Source organism: Ambystoma mexicanum, chromosome 2q, assembly GCF_040938575.1.
Source record: "Ambystoma mexicanum isolate Mex_15411 chromosome 2q, UKY_AmexF1_1, whole genome shotgun sequence".
Taxonomy (NCBI): domain Eukaryota; kingdom Metazoa; phylum Chordata; class Amphibia; order Caudata; family Ambystomatidae; genus Ambystoma; species Ambystoma mexicanum.
In genome coordinates this window covers 715,444,208-715,457,875 of record NC_090924.1, presented here as the reverse complement: position 1 = coordinate 715,457,875, position 13,668 = coordinate 715,444,208, and the positions used below count along the sequence as shown (strand labels likewise).

Below are 13,668 nucleotides of genomic sequence, written 5' to 3'. Positions count from 1 at the left end.
TATGGGGCATTGTCAATTAACACCAGAAAAGACCCTGAATCATTATTTAATATTGGCTTCCACAAATCTGTATTTCTCAAAGCATGGACTTCCCTTCCCATAATACACCTGAAAGATATATGGAAAACCTGGAAGCCCAATCTGGAAACTCTTTTTGCAATCTGAGTTGTCTGCACACTGGTTTCACTGTGAATGGAAGCACACAGACTACTCATGATGGACTTCAATATTCGAAACGTCACATCAATTATTGTGCTTTTGTTTCTATACAAAAACTCCTGGAGTTTGTCAGCACTGGATCCTCTCCCAAAGTCCATGGCAATGCTTTCCATTATCCACACCTGTGACTGCTTGTGTGCAGTCCAATCATGCGGCTACACTCTGGATTTCCACCCTGCTAGCAATACTTATAAACTGCCACGCCCTCAAGCTTCCTTGTTCTTGCATTGCATTCTGAACCTCATGCACATGGGGCCCCATTGGAATCTCTCCATGCCTTGATGACTATTCTGCTTTGTACTTTGCATGTGACTATTCCCTGCTCCTCTGCTGCTTTGCTCCAATTCTTAAAGTTGTGCCTTTCAGGATTAGACATGCACCCTATGCCTGCTGCCAGTGTGTTTTCTCCTTCTCTTTGTGCTGTGGCCCTGCAGCAATTAACACCTGTGTGTTGTTCCGTTTTCCTGCAGGAGCAGCCCAGCCCTTGTACCTGAAGTTCGGCTTAGGTTTTCTGTGCAAGGTCTGATTTCACTTGAGCTAAGTTTGTTCACCAAATATGGGGGGTCTTGTTGGCAGATCGGATTGCATTGCTGTTACTGTTGGGGCCTTATTTTGTTTTTCATGTGATTGCTCCATGTTTGAAGATACTTCATCTTTCCAGCTCCATTTTGAACAGGGAGAATTGTTACTACCTGGTTGTTTCTTTTTCTGCAATTGATGGTCTGCTGCTTGTTTTAGTGGGTGTTATCGTCAAGGACTCCTCACTGTATGTGAGGATTGAAAAACTATAGAGTGTTGTTCAGCAATGTCTGCCAATAAAACACTTTTTTTTTAGCGAGAACATATGTTTTAAGTCTATTATTATTATTATTATTATTATTATTATTATTATTATTAATATTTAATTTGTATAGAGCACCACATGCCCATTGGCCTCAGGGCGCACAAAAATACTCAAGGCAAATACAAGACAAGACAAATGTCAGGGCCAGAGATAGGGGGGTGATGCAAAAGCATAACTCTTTAACCTGGGTTAAGATCAATGAGGCGGTGCTTCACGATCAAGAGCTGGATTTTTTCTTTGTTACCGACCAGAGAGGTATCGACCAACCAGGACTGTACTGCATCATAGACTCTATTGATAGAGCCAGAGTCCTGTGCGTAGTCCCCACTAAGCTCGAGAATGACTTGGGTGCCGTTGGCATAGTTGGTATAATGCACACCCAAGCGGTCCAATAGACTGAGAAGAGGCCTAATGCTTATATTAAAGATTGTGGGTGCAATACATAAGCCCTGGTTTAGAGCCTACCCTAGTTTAGATTATCATTGTAATTAATTGAAACTGAGGTTCAGAGAATACTCAATTTTGCATAAAAGCTTACAAAACTGATGGTAATAAATGGGTATCCAGAGAACCATCATTACGATTAGAAATGTTGTGTAATATTTGTAACTTGTCTAATATTGCAGTCTCTTTACACAGAAATTGAAAGAAAATGTCTGTGAACAATTGGTATCTCTCGTGTTGGGAAATATCTAAACACTTGAATAAAGAAATACAGCCTTGGAAGGGTTTTGAGGCCCAAACAGAACAATGATCTAATACTACACAGGTTCAAGAGAATGATACTTGGAGGGAATCCCCTGCCGTGTGAGGTCCTAAGCAACTGCTCTTTGACCTAAAAACAAAACATAACTCCAAGAGATTCAAATGAAATTTGAAAGGCTAGCTAAACAATTGCAAACCGTGAAAGCCCTCCTGCATGACAGTATGTTTTTTGCCTAATAGCCCACAGGCTCTCAACACCTGTGAAAGATTGCCTTTGCAGTAGTTGTAGTTGGTTCATCTCACCATGGTTAGTAATGATGGTTCAATGTGATAATGTCCCCTGGGAAAAAGTCACCAGGAAGGCGACTTTTTTTCCATGCCCCCAATAATCCTTCCCCCACATATTCTAGGACATGTACAATGTTCTATTCTAACTCGAGTCTTAGAATATTTGGGGAAAGTGCTTGATTGTTGTGAGAGTGCAATTTTGGGAAAATGTTGCAGCCTGCCAGTGCCGGTGCTTCTGTGTATAATGTTTTTGTCCCTGGAGATTTTAAGTGGTACTCCTGCAAATCCACACCTTACAAAACACCAACGTAAAATGGAAATAAAATACAGCAGTATGATAGGGCGAATCAAACGCACATAAAGGAGAAGCCGTCATCTATGGAATGAGTAAATGGAATTCATGGACCCACAATGGGAGATATTTCATGTCCTTTCCAAACTGGGTAAAGATAATCTTTATTGAAAGGTATCTAATTAAGAAGAACTCTAATTAAGAAGAATTAGAGAAGACATTGATTTAAACGTGTATGTTCAGGTGCAAGTGCTTGATCTCAATAAAAATATAAATACAAAAGTAAGCCCTAGGGGTAATATTGAACACCCCTCTCAGAGGAAAGTTCCTGGGCTTGCATTGTAGGTATTCCTCTTGAGATATAGGCAGTCATGCATACGCCTTTGGAGTGTTTCAGCATTGCCAGACTTCTTGGATCATATCATTTTGAGATCTAGTTCTCAGACTCCGCCGCTGGTTTTCATTATAGGCCTAATTTCTTTGTTGTGGATTGTCTTGTCTAGGGGATTACTTTGTTTACTTTTCTATTTGCATCATTATTTTGAGACTCTCCTTTGACCTATTGGTTGTAGAGCTGGAATTTGGTTACTGCCACTCATGTCCTTCTTGATTCCGAGAACTAATGTGTTATGACTTCTAATGGCCTCCTGCTCTAGAAATATGTATTTTTTCTTTTGTTTACTCATCTATGTCCCATGCGTAGTAGACTGCATGTAACGTCTTTGTAGAGCAGGGCAGCATGGGTTTGTGCTGGGTACCATTTGCAAGCATTGGCAAACATATTCCACAAGTTCCTCCAGCAATTCAAAATAATGTGTATTTCTTATTTAGGGGGAAAGAGAAAAGAATCTGAACTATTGTGATAACCAGCATCTATAAAAAATAAGAATAACCAGCTGTGCGAGCTGTTTTCTGTGACTTGAAAGCCTTACGTTCTTTATTAAGCATCCCATTTTTGCGATGATTAAGGCTTAGAAGTAAGGAAATGCTTAAAATGTTGCCTTTAATTAGGATTTCTTTCATTTAACAACTGTTTCCTGACCATTGTGAGCTTTGAGTTGTTCTCTGAAAGGTCACATGCCGCACAGGGTTTGGTTACTTTGTGCTAAGAAAAAGTAATGTCACCGGATTCTATTAAGACATTGAAAGACAGCCAGGAACGTTATTGAAAGGTAGCAATTTGTTTTTAAGCACAAAGGGGAATTTTAGGGAAAGATTGAGCGCACACTAACACTTCTGAATGCAAATTCAAGAGAGTAACTAAAGACGTCCTGCCACATCATTGGCCCCCTGATAATTGTTAATGTCAGTCCTTGGCCCCCCCACTGACGATCCAGCCCCCCTTTTTGCCACCCACCAATCAAACGCAAGTGTATCACTCACCTCAGCCTTACAGCATCTGTGGCACATCTAAATTCATGCTATATACATGGCTGCACATGCATACATACATACATACCACGATGATGCCTTGGAAATAAGCTATATTTCTGATGGGGGGCCCCCCCTGCTACCAGGCAGGTGTGCAAATAAAATTAACTCGTAATTCCATTGCGCTCATGAGGATTTTCGTTTAACTCAAGCACTGCACTTAATAATGCGTTATCACCCCGTTCCAAGGGTTGGAAGGATGTAATGGCCTGGCAGCCCAAGTTATAGGCCTGAGCCGTGCAAAGGTCTATACCGAGGGCACCAGGATGTTACCCCCGTTCCAGCCCTTGGAACGGGGTGTTAACGCTATTAGCACCCATGGTTATCGAAGCGGCAACCCGGGGTGCTAAAAAAAAAAAGTATTTCATTCATGCCAAGGGAAGCAAAGCATCCAGTGGCTTGAATGAAAATACTTTTCAAAGATGGCCGCCATGGTTATAGAAGGCGGGGCTCCGTACGGAGCCCCTCTTCTATGACCATGGCAGCCATAGAAGCAGGGATGCTGCGGTGGCTGGATGAGCCACTGCCACAAACGCGTAAATGGGGATGGGGGTGGGATTTAAATTTTAAAAAAAGGAAAGGGTGGGTGGAAGATGGAGGCAGCCTGCATGTCCCATGCAATGTGGGATGAGATTACTGGTTTCAGCCCACGTTTTATGGAACCTGATATGCTGCTCTCCCGGCCCCGGGCAATAATGGCTGATAAAGAAAATTATTTGATATCTGTGACAGCAACTGATTGTGTTCCTCTGTGCTTTGTGCACCCACGAATACAATCCTAGTTATGTAATTATTTTATGGTTTTTACATAGTCTGGACATCCTTCAGAGACTAGGCATCAGACTGATGTACAACGCGAACATATGACTATGCACTCCTGTGATGAACAGACGAAATACCAGCGTGAAGCAAACAATTGGAGACATTACATGCAAAACACATGAAATACATTGCATTCCTACAATATTGCGTGGCCATCCACAGTTGCTCGGTTTAAGTTATTTGTTTCCAGAGTGCTGAGACCTTGGGTTATCCAAGTTAGGCAGGGTGTCCTGGAACCGTCTCCTCCCAAATCTTGGGCATGTGAAATACTGAACATGGCTAAACATTCTCTATAATTCTGTTTTTTATACAGCAGCACCATTACTGGGAAGGTAGTTTCAGAGCATTTGGTTACCAATGTCACTTATTACTGTCATTATTACCACAACATAAGCTGGCATTTATTGAGCTGGGAGTTTGTAAAGGGTCAAATGCTTACTTGACACGACTCATGGTATTATTCTGTTCCAAAGGCTTGTGTTCTGTGCCTGTGCTATCCTCCAAATGTAGCATTATGCTTTGTGTTCTTCTACCATATGGCCACAATGTAGAAATTGAGTTATTACTTTTCTCCAATTCATTGTAGGTAGCTGGTCATTTCAAAAGGGTAAAATGAAATGGCCACAAGTGCTCGGGAAGCCATTGTTTATGACAGTAACAGATCATGTAAAGGAATGTGGTTGATGAAAAGTCCAAAACACCATGTGAGGAAGCACTGGTCCATTAACATGGGAAGGGAACACCAGCTTCTATGTGGTAACCTAAGTTCCAACAGTGACTCTTCCCTGCTTTCATGTGCATAAACAAATGAAAGACTCATTAAAGTGCTTTGGTCTATTGATGGAAGGGTGCTCAAGCTCAAGGCTTAACCATGCAAGAAAGGGGATGGTGGAAAGAAACTAAAATCATTCTAGAGAAAAAGAATATCTTTTCTAGGCAATGGATATTTTAACAATAGGAATGTATTTATGTAGACATATGTCTTTTTTAAATATAAAAATAGATGCTAATTAGCGAGGGAGAATAAAAATGCCTTTACTGTCCAATAGGAACTTAGGAATTGTGATCTATAATAAAGTTGTCTTCTAAGCACCCATTAATAGATGCTGTAGTGACATTTTTTCAAGAGAATGAGTACATCTAAACAAGCATTTTAGCAAGAACAGGACTTGGTGATCCCCATGAAGTCTGGACATCCTCGAATAAGGTCAATGGAGTATTGCATTTAAGACGCTTATTCTCTGGGCAAGATCAGGTGCTACAGAATGGCAAAGAAGGCTGCTCAGAGAAACAGAGCTGGTGTTCCCGGTCAGTTTTCTAGTTGAATTTCCAGTGGAACAAAGGTCACTCAAGCCTGGACAGAGGCACACCAACTCAGTTGATGCCCCTGGTGAAGATGCTTGAGGTTTATGAAAATGAGCCAGAACAGACTGTTTTAAATGCTTAATCAGATGTGAGATAGTTGGACATTTACACTGGGTTCTCTGGCACAGATATTTTGTGCTACCTAGTCCTGAGCGGGTACTGTGTATTATGTAGCTGAGAAAATGTTGATGTGCTTGCCTCGGCTCCTGATGTTGCTCTCACACAGTGATTTCAATTATTTATGAATTACTTGACCTCTTCCTGTTCACCTTATGAAATACATCACAACAAGATACTGGCACAAGTACCTTTCGGGAAATCCACTGAATAGTAGAAGGGCAGCATTCACCAGGATCTCAGAGGAGAAAACTGCCCCACTAGTGACAACATACCCAAGATGAAAGTTGCACAGGCCAGTAGGGTTGGTGGCATCATGGATCACTATCAATTTCCTTGTTAGAATCTTGCTAAGGGTTCAAAGGAGCATTATGACAAATCATTCAACAAAGACTGAGGCCTTGTTGTGGTTAAATATTTGCTGACCCTCGGTTAGAGGGGACTCTCTGTCAGAAATCCATCAGACACCGTCTGTTCAGGGGTGGAACAAGGCTTTGCATGTACACATGGAATAAACAGCACATGATACCAGCAGGAGTGATCCAAATGTGCACAGTTTCCTAGTCAGTTGATAAGCTTGTCTCCTCCTGAACATTTTAATGCTTACACATTTGCATGACAAAGATCGGTCTTGTTATGACTATTGCCATATAAGGTCATGGCCTCTGTCTGCCTTAAACCATGATGCTTACAGTTGCAAGAATCAGATATGGTTGTATTTGATTGGTGTCAGAATTGGAACTTGAATCTATACCTGGAATGAAAGCATTGCAAGACTGTGAAAGTTGAAGAAGACAACTGTCAGTGATTGGAAGCCACCAAATATTTAAATTAATGCACCTCAGTGATTGGACAATGTCTGCACTTGGCACCCAAGATTCCTAATTAAAAGTAGGGTCAGTATCTATATTCCTTCGAATAAGAGGCGAATTTCAGAAGAACCTAAGAAACCAACTGAAAGAGGAATTTTGAGCAATCTCTGGAAAACATAGACTGCATCCAAAACTTTGTTTTCGTTACAGCTCTGACAGTGTTTAAGAACATTGATCTCCTTCTGGTGACCTTCAAAAGACAAACACTGGTACCTCACTTGAGCCGGTAGGAACAGCCACAGCTTCCTAACTGTGTGACACACATTTCTATGTGGTTCTTTACACATGGATAGAAATCAATATATATGATCCATAAATAAGTGGTTGCATTCTGTGAAAAAATGTATCTTATTGTGACCATTTTTACTGGATTCTAAGCTGATTATGAATAGGTGGGGGCTCATGGAGGAGTGGCACATTACAGTGTGCTGTTCCTATCTACACACATGACACTTTTGTTGCTTATGCATATGTCTCATATCAAATACACATAATTTCATGGGGATATATACATGATATTCAGAGTGATATATATGGGCCAACAACTGTGACAAATTCCGAGATGTAGTCATTCTCCTCAGAGCTGGGCGGCCCTTTCCCATGAGGCCAGCGTGGTGAGGCGGATACCCGAAAGTTCCCCTGGGGGTAGTACTCAATGGGAGGATCGAATGGGAGGAGACCTCCCCTCTGGGGACAATGGAGAACATCCTGGGAGAATGCTGCATACCACCCTCCACCTATGCCCATTACAACCCTTCAGTCCTTAGACTCCACTTCCTACACAAAATCCCATTATTTGAGTAGCCCCATGTAATTCTGCAGCACCTGTGAAGTTGACATAGCCAAAGGTACTGGGACGAAGAAGATCCTTGAGAGCCCTGAGGGTTCTCCTGACCCAAGTGCTGGAATGAGGTGGCCCATGGGAGGAATAAGGACTGACTTGGCGACCAGAAATGCATGTGTTGACGTTGCACCAGACATAATAAAAGGAAAACAGAAGAAGGACTGTTTGGCTTGAGTCCCAACGAATCCGTGAGTTTCAAATAGCATCCAGAGAAGAATCAAGCGGAGTGGTGTATGTAGGTGAGCAGCTGTGGAAGTCCGAAAGAGGTTGAGCAGGAAGCAACTTCCCTGCAAGTCCTGAAGAACCGCACAGTAGGCCAGGAAGTATTTATTTATTGGTCACTTGTTAGGCGCTTAGACAATTAACAAAACTGTTTCAAAGCCCCCCTTAGAAATGCAAACTTCAGACTCAAGCAGCCGACGACCGGGTGAGAAGGAACGCTGGTGCTGCCATCAAATCACCAATCCCAGGAAGAACCAGAGAGCTACCCGATCCCAATGTCAGGTACGGGGAAGTTCAGGAGGCCTGGTAGGGACACGGGACAGGCAGCAAGAGGGTCTTGCATCAGAGGACCGGAGGACTGCTTCCTCAGCCCAGTGGACTAAGAAAAACCACTGACCACCGGAGAGGGGTCTGGGACCCAAACCAGGAAGTGAGGTAAATTCCTCAAGGTCATACATGGCAGGAGATTAAACCAAGAAGGCCAAACAGAAGAGTAAGAGAAACCAGTGTCAGAAAATAGCACTAGTCCTCTTCCTATTTGCAGTACTTGGTAAAAAGAGATACCAAGTGTGTCCAATCAAAGAAGAGGATAAGCCATGGCCCGGGACCCTTCTAACAATAGAGAACCGTGTATTTGGAGCAACAAAAGACATACCAGAGGAAAGGAGTCATTCCCCCTGTAATAGTGAACTGTGAAACCAGAGTGAGAGAGAGACCAGGAGAAGGGAGTCATTCCTCCTGATGATCTGGAATTGTGCTAGCAAGTGAAAAGATACCAGGAGAAGAGTCATTCTACTGGTAACCAAGACCAGGCGAAGGGAGTCACCCCCGTGCTTGTGTTGAAATGTCAAGATACTAGGAGATGGGAGTCATTCTCCTAGTAACCAAAGGGGTATGAGCTCTAAAGCCAAGATACCAGGAGAATGCAGTCATTCTCCTGGTAACCTAGACCAAGGGAAGGGAGTCATTCCTCTGGGTGTTTTGATCTATTATGTCAAGATACTACGATAAGGAAGTCACCCTCCTAGAAACCAAACAGGTCAAAACTTTCTTACACAGACTGTTAGAAGATAGGCAGTGTATCTGCCAAGGAGGACTGTTTAAACGTTGCCTTTGTGTTTTGACCTAGGGAAGGGAGCCCTTCCCCTAAGAAGAAGCCAATACTTGTAAACTGACTTTTATTCCCAGTCAAGAAGAAGGGGATCATTCTTCTGGAACAGGAAGATCTACTTTATCTTTAGTTTAGTGTTAAGTGTAAAGGACAGAAGTAGGGTTTTGATACAGGTGGACTATTGATTTATACAGACATTCTGACAGAGCCATTTGTTTTTAGTTGAGGCAGGGAAACCCCTCTTAGAGTTAGGAAAAGTTAGGATTTCTCTTTATTTTTGTAAACAATACAAGTCTATAGCAACCACTATGCCACCTGCATGTCTTTCTCCTCCTTCTGCATCCTTACACAACCCATACGTTGATTTCACATTACTTCCATGAATGTAAATATGGAAATTAATATTGTGTGGCGTGCTAATCTAGTGAGAGCAGCTCTTGCCGTACTCTTGTGAGACTTCAGGCGGCACAGATGGGGGCAAAGGTAGGGGAGGTAGTGAGAGAGCAGCTCACAGATAGGTGAGAAGTTGCATGTGTGGCACTCCTCCTGCTCAAGATTAACAGATACAAACTGGCTCAGCCCCAAGCTGCCTTCAGAGCTTTTATATTACATGGCAGTGAAGTTAGCTGCCTCTACTTGTATATAGGTTATAAGGTATTAAAGGCTTCGTACTACAGTACTCAGTGCAGTCTCTCATTGCCGGGCCACAACATTTTTAGCGACAAGCATGGGATACGACTAGTCACCACAATGATAGCTGCTGAAAGACCATGCAAGGAACAGCACCCACAGTGTTCTTGAAGACACAAGGTAGGCCAGTGATTCCATGCCCCTGTGGGAACCACTATTCTTTATGTAAGTGGACACTTTAGGAGGGGCAGATTACACCCCAGGAAGGAAGAAGACTATACTGCTGAATGCTATTGGGGTGGAATGTTAGAGAATATTTGCTGGAATTTCGCCTGAACCATTCAAGGATGAGGAAGATGATGTATATAAAAAAGCTATCAGGTGATGATGTATATAAAAAAGCTATCAGGATGGGTTTATAGTCATTTTTTCGAATACAAAAATGTCGAGTCATTTTTTGCGAAAAATTAATGTCGAAAAAAAAAAGTCGCATTTTTTTTATTACGTTTTTTATTTGAAATGGGGGGTTAGCCCCATCCTGCTTTTTTTTCTGGTTTTACCCATTTGTTTTTATTCCCGGACCCCAAAATAAATATATAATTAAAAAAAAAGAAATTAGACTTTTTTTTCTACATTTTTTTTTCGACATTATTGACATTCGACATTTTTTTTTAAAAAAATGACCGACCACCATCAGGATGATCATCATACGATTCTCCAACAAAGAGAACACTGTGCTACACAGAATATGATTTTACACCAGGTAGCAGGAGAATGCGCAGCCTTTAGATGACTGTCACAAGACTGAGAGAAATGGTGGCATTATCTGAGTTTGAAGACAACACAGAGAATATGATATGTAATATGCTGGTGGTGGTAACAGCAGGAAGGTGCAAGATAAGTACATACTAGAAAATGAACTACAGATGGACAAAGTCATTCAGATCACCACAGCTGTGCCAGAGCAGCTCATAGAGTGTGGGGGTGCACGCCGTTCAGTGTCGAGTGAACAGAGGAAGGTCTGTCCGGCCAGGGGTAATGATTGCACCAACTGCAAGAAAATTGGACACTTTGCCATGACGTGTCAATGGCCAAGAAGGAAAGTAACCTCCAGCTCTTTCTTCAGCTGAGCGTGGAGAGCGGTCGCCGGTGGCCCTAGGGGAACAGCAGGCCTGGGAAGCCCTGCCTGGGCCTCCGTGAGTGTTTTTAAAATAATATTGAATAATTTGCTTTACGTGCTCTGAGCGCGGCGTTTGGCCTGCTCCTGCTCCCCCCTCCCACTTCCTGGTCCTCCTCTCCCTCCCCGCCTCCCTGCCCGCCCACCCCCCCCCTCTGATTGGCTGTGTGCCTGCTTCCCCTCTGGCCTACTCGACGGCCGTTCCCCCCGCTCGCTTCTTTCTTCAGCTGAGCGTGGAGAGCGGTCGCCGGTGGCCCTAGGGGAACAGCAGGCCTGGGAAGCCCTGCCTGGGCCTCCGTGAGTGTTTTTAAAATAATATTGAATAATTTGCTTTTCGCGCTCTGAGCGCGGTGTTTGGCCTGCTCCTGCTCCCCCCTCCCACTTCCTGGTCCTCCTCTCCCTCCCCGCCTCCCTGCCCGCCCACCCCCCCCTCTGATTGGCTGTGTGCCTGCTTCCCCTCTGGCCTACTCGACGGCCGTTCCCCCCGCTCGCTTCTTTCTTCAGCTGAGCGTGGAGAGCGGTCGCCGGTGGCCCTAGGGGAACAGCAGGCCTGGGAAGCCCTGCCTGGGCCTCCGTGAGTGTTTTTAAAATAATATTGAATAATTTGCTTTTCGCGCTCTGAGCGCGGTGTTTGGCCTGCTCCTGCTCCCCCCTCCCACTTCCTGGTCCTCCTCTCCCTCCCCGCCTCCCTGCCCACCCACACCCCCCTTCCTCTCCCTCTGCCTATAACCTCCCCCCTCCTGGGCAGCCCTCTGCCCGGCAGCCCCCGCGGCTAAGGGCCCCAGGCCAAGGGCGACTCCTACAGTGCGGCTCCCTGTGTGTCTGCAGGTGTCCGCAGGGGACGCCAGGCGCCAGTTCCACCTGTTCTCCGTTCCCTGGCCCACCCCTCCTACTCCTGGTTACATCCGCATGGGGCCTTGCCTCACTGTATTCACAGTTGAGGTAAACTAGGGTGTTATCCTCCCCTCGCAGGATTCTCAAACTTAGGTGGCCCGGTACCTAATACGCATTACTGTTTGCTCTGAACTGTGGTAAACTAGGGTGTTTTTCTCCCCTCGCAGGATTGTCAAACTTAGGTGGCCCGGTACCTAATACGCATTACTGTTTGCTCTGAACTGTGGTAAACTAGGGTGTTTTTCTCCCCTCGCAGGATTCTTAAACTTAGGTGGCCCAGTACCTAATACGCATTACTGTTTGCTCTGAACTGTGGTAAACTAGGGTGTTTTTCTCCCCTCGCAGGATTCTCAAACTTAGGTGGCCCGGTACCTAATACGCATTACTGTTTGCTCTGAACTGTGGTAAACTAGGGTGTTTTTCTCCCCTCGCAGGATTCTCAAACTTAGGTGGCCCGGTACCTAATACGCATTACTGTTTGCTCTGAACTGTGGTAAACTAGGGTGGTCTTTCTCCCCTCGCAGGATTCTCAAACTTAGGTGGCCCGGTACCTAATACGCTTTACTGTTTGTTTGCTCTAATTGTGGTAACTTGTGCTTGCCGCTCACTTCCTGTCTGCGTGCTCTCGTTTCGTCTGTCTCCCCCCCCCCTCCTACTCCATGGTGCTCTCTGTCTCGCCTATCTTCTCTAACTGCTTCTCCATTGACTATCCTGCTCTCCTCACTAAATCTGGTAGGAAAAAGTTTAAAAAGGACATCCTGGTCTCCAACCCAGGCCTCCCTATCGCTGACACCTACACTAGTGCCTGCTCTAAGGAAACTCTCACTGACATCCTCTTTTTCGTGCCTTCGCCTGACCTATGGACCCTTCATATGGTCTCTGTGCTCTCTCCTTTCTCCTCCTCTCCCATTAATGGTGGCACCCGTTGGGATGTCCTCTTAGCCCCCTTCCGCTCTTCTAAGGCCATCATTAATGTCTACGCTAATGGGACCATCTTGGTCCAAGGCCCTCAGGCCAACCTTCTCCTCTTTGATAGACGCTTCCCACACCTCATCAACTTCCTCTCCTCTCCTGCTGTCCCCCCTCCTCTATCCTTGGTTACCTTGCCTCTACCCTCCCTCCCTGCCCCCTCTCGTGCTCCTTCTTCACCTCCTTCTTCAACACCTCCGCAGGGCGTACCTCTGATCTGTACCCCTCCCCGGAAGTTCTTCAAGGAGGGCAACCTTCTCCACATTGCCACTCTAAATTCTCGCTCTGCCATCAAGCACTCCTCTGATATCTGTCACCTTCTTGAGGAACTGGACCTCGACGTCCTCTGTCTCACTGAGACATGGTTCACAGCCAGCTCTGCCACCAGCTTTGACACACTCCTACCTGACGGTTACAAGATCCTCTCCATGCCCAGGCCTAACCGTGCAGGGGGTGATGCTGCCCTTATCTTCCCTGAGTGGATTCCTGCCACTGTCACTCCTACGCAGACCTACTCCTCTTTTGAATGTCTTGTCTGCCGACTCTCTCTCTCTCCTAGCCATTCCCTTACCGTGGCTACTATCTATCGGCCACCTGGTCAAATTTCCTCCTTCCTCTCTGAGTGGGCTGACCTCTCCTCCTCACTCCTGTCCTCAACCACTCAACTCCTCTTTCTTGGCGACTTCAACATCCACCTTGATGCCTCCAGTCCCCCCACTGCTCTCTTTCGTGACCTCTGCGACTCTCTCTCACTCTCTATTCTCCCGTCTGGGCCTACTCACTCTGCTGGGCACACTCTTGATGCTCTGATCTCTTCTGACCTTCCCCTCTCCGTCCCTCTCTCCACTCCTCTCTCCTGGAGTGAT

At 45.0% G+C, this 13,668-nt stretch overlaps 1 protein-coding gene across 3 annotated transcripts in view; it reads right to left on the bottom strand.

Moving 5' to 3' along the window:
- The window catches only part of DPP6 (dipeptidyl peptidase like 6), a 2,034,493-nt gene that overhangs the window by 646,531 nt on the left and 1,374,294 nt on the right, over positions 1 to 13,668 (bottom strand). The gene's annotated exons all lie outside the window — the stretch shown is intronic.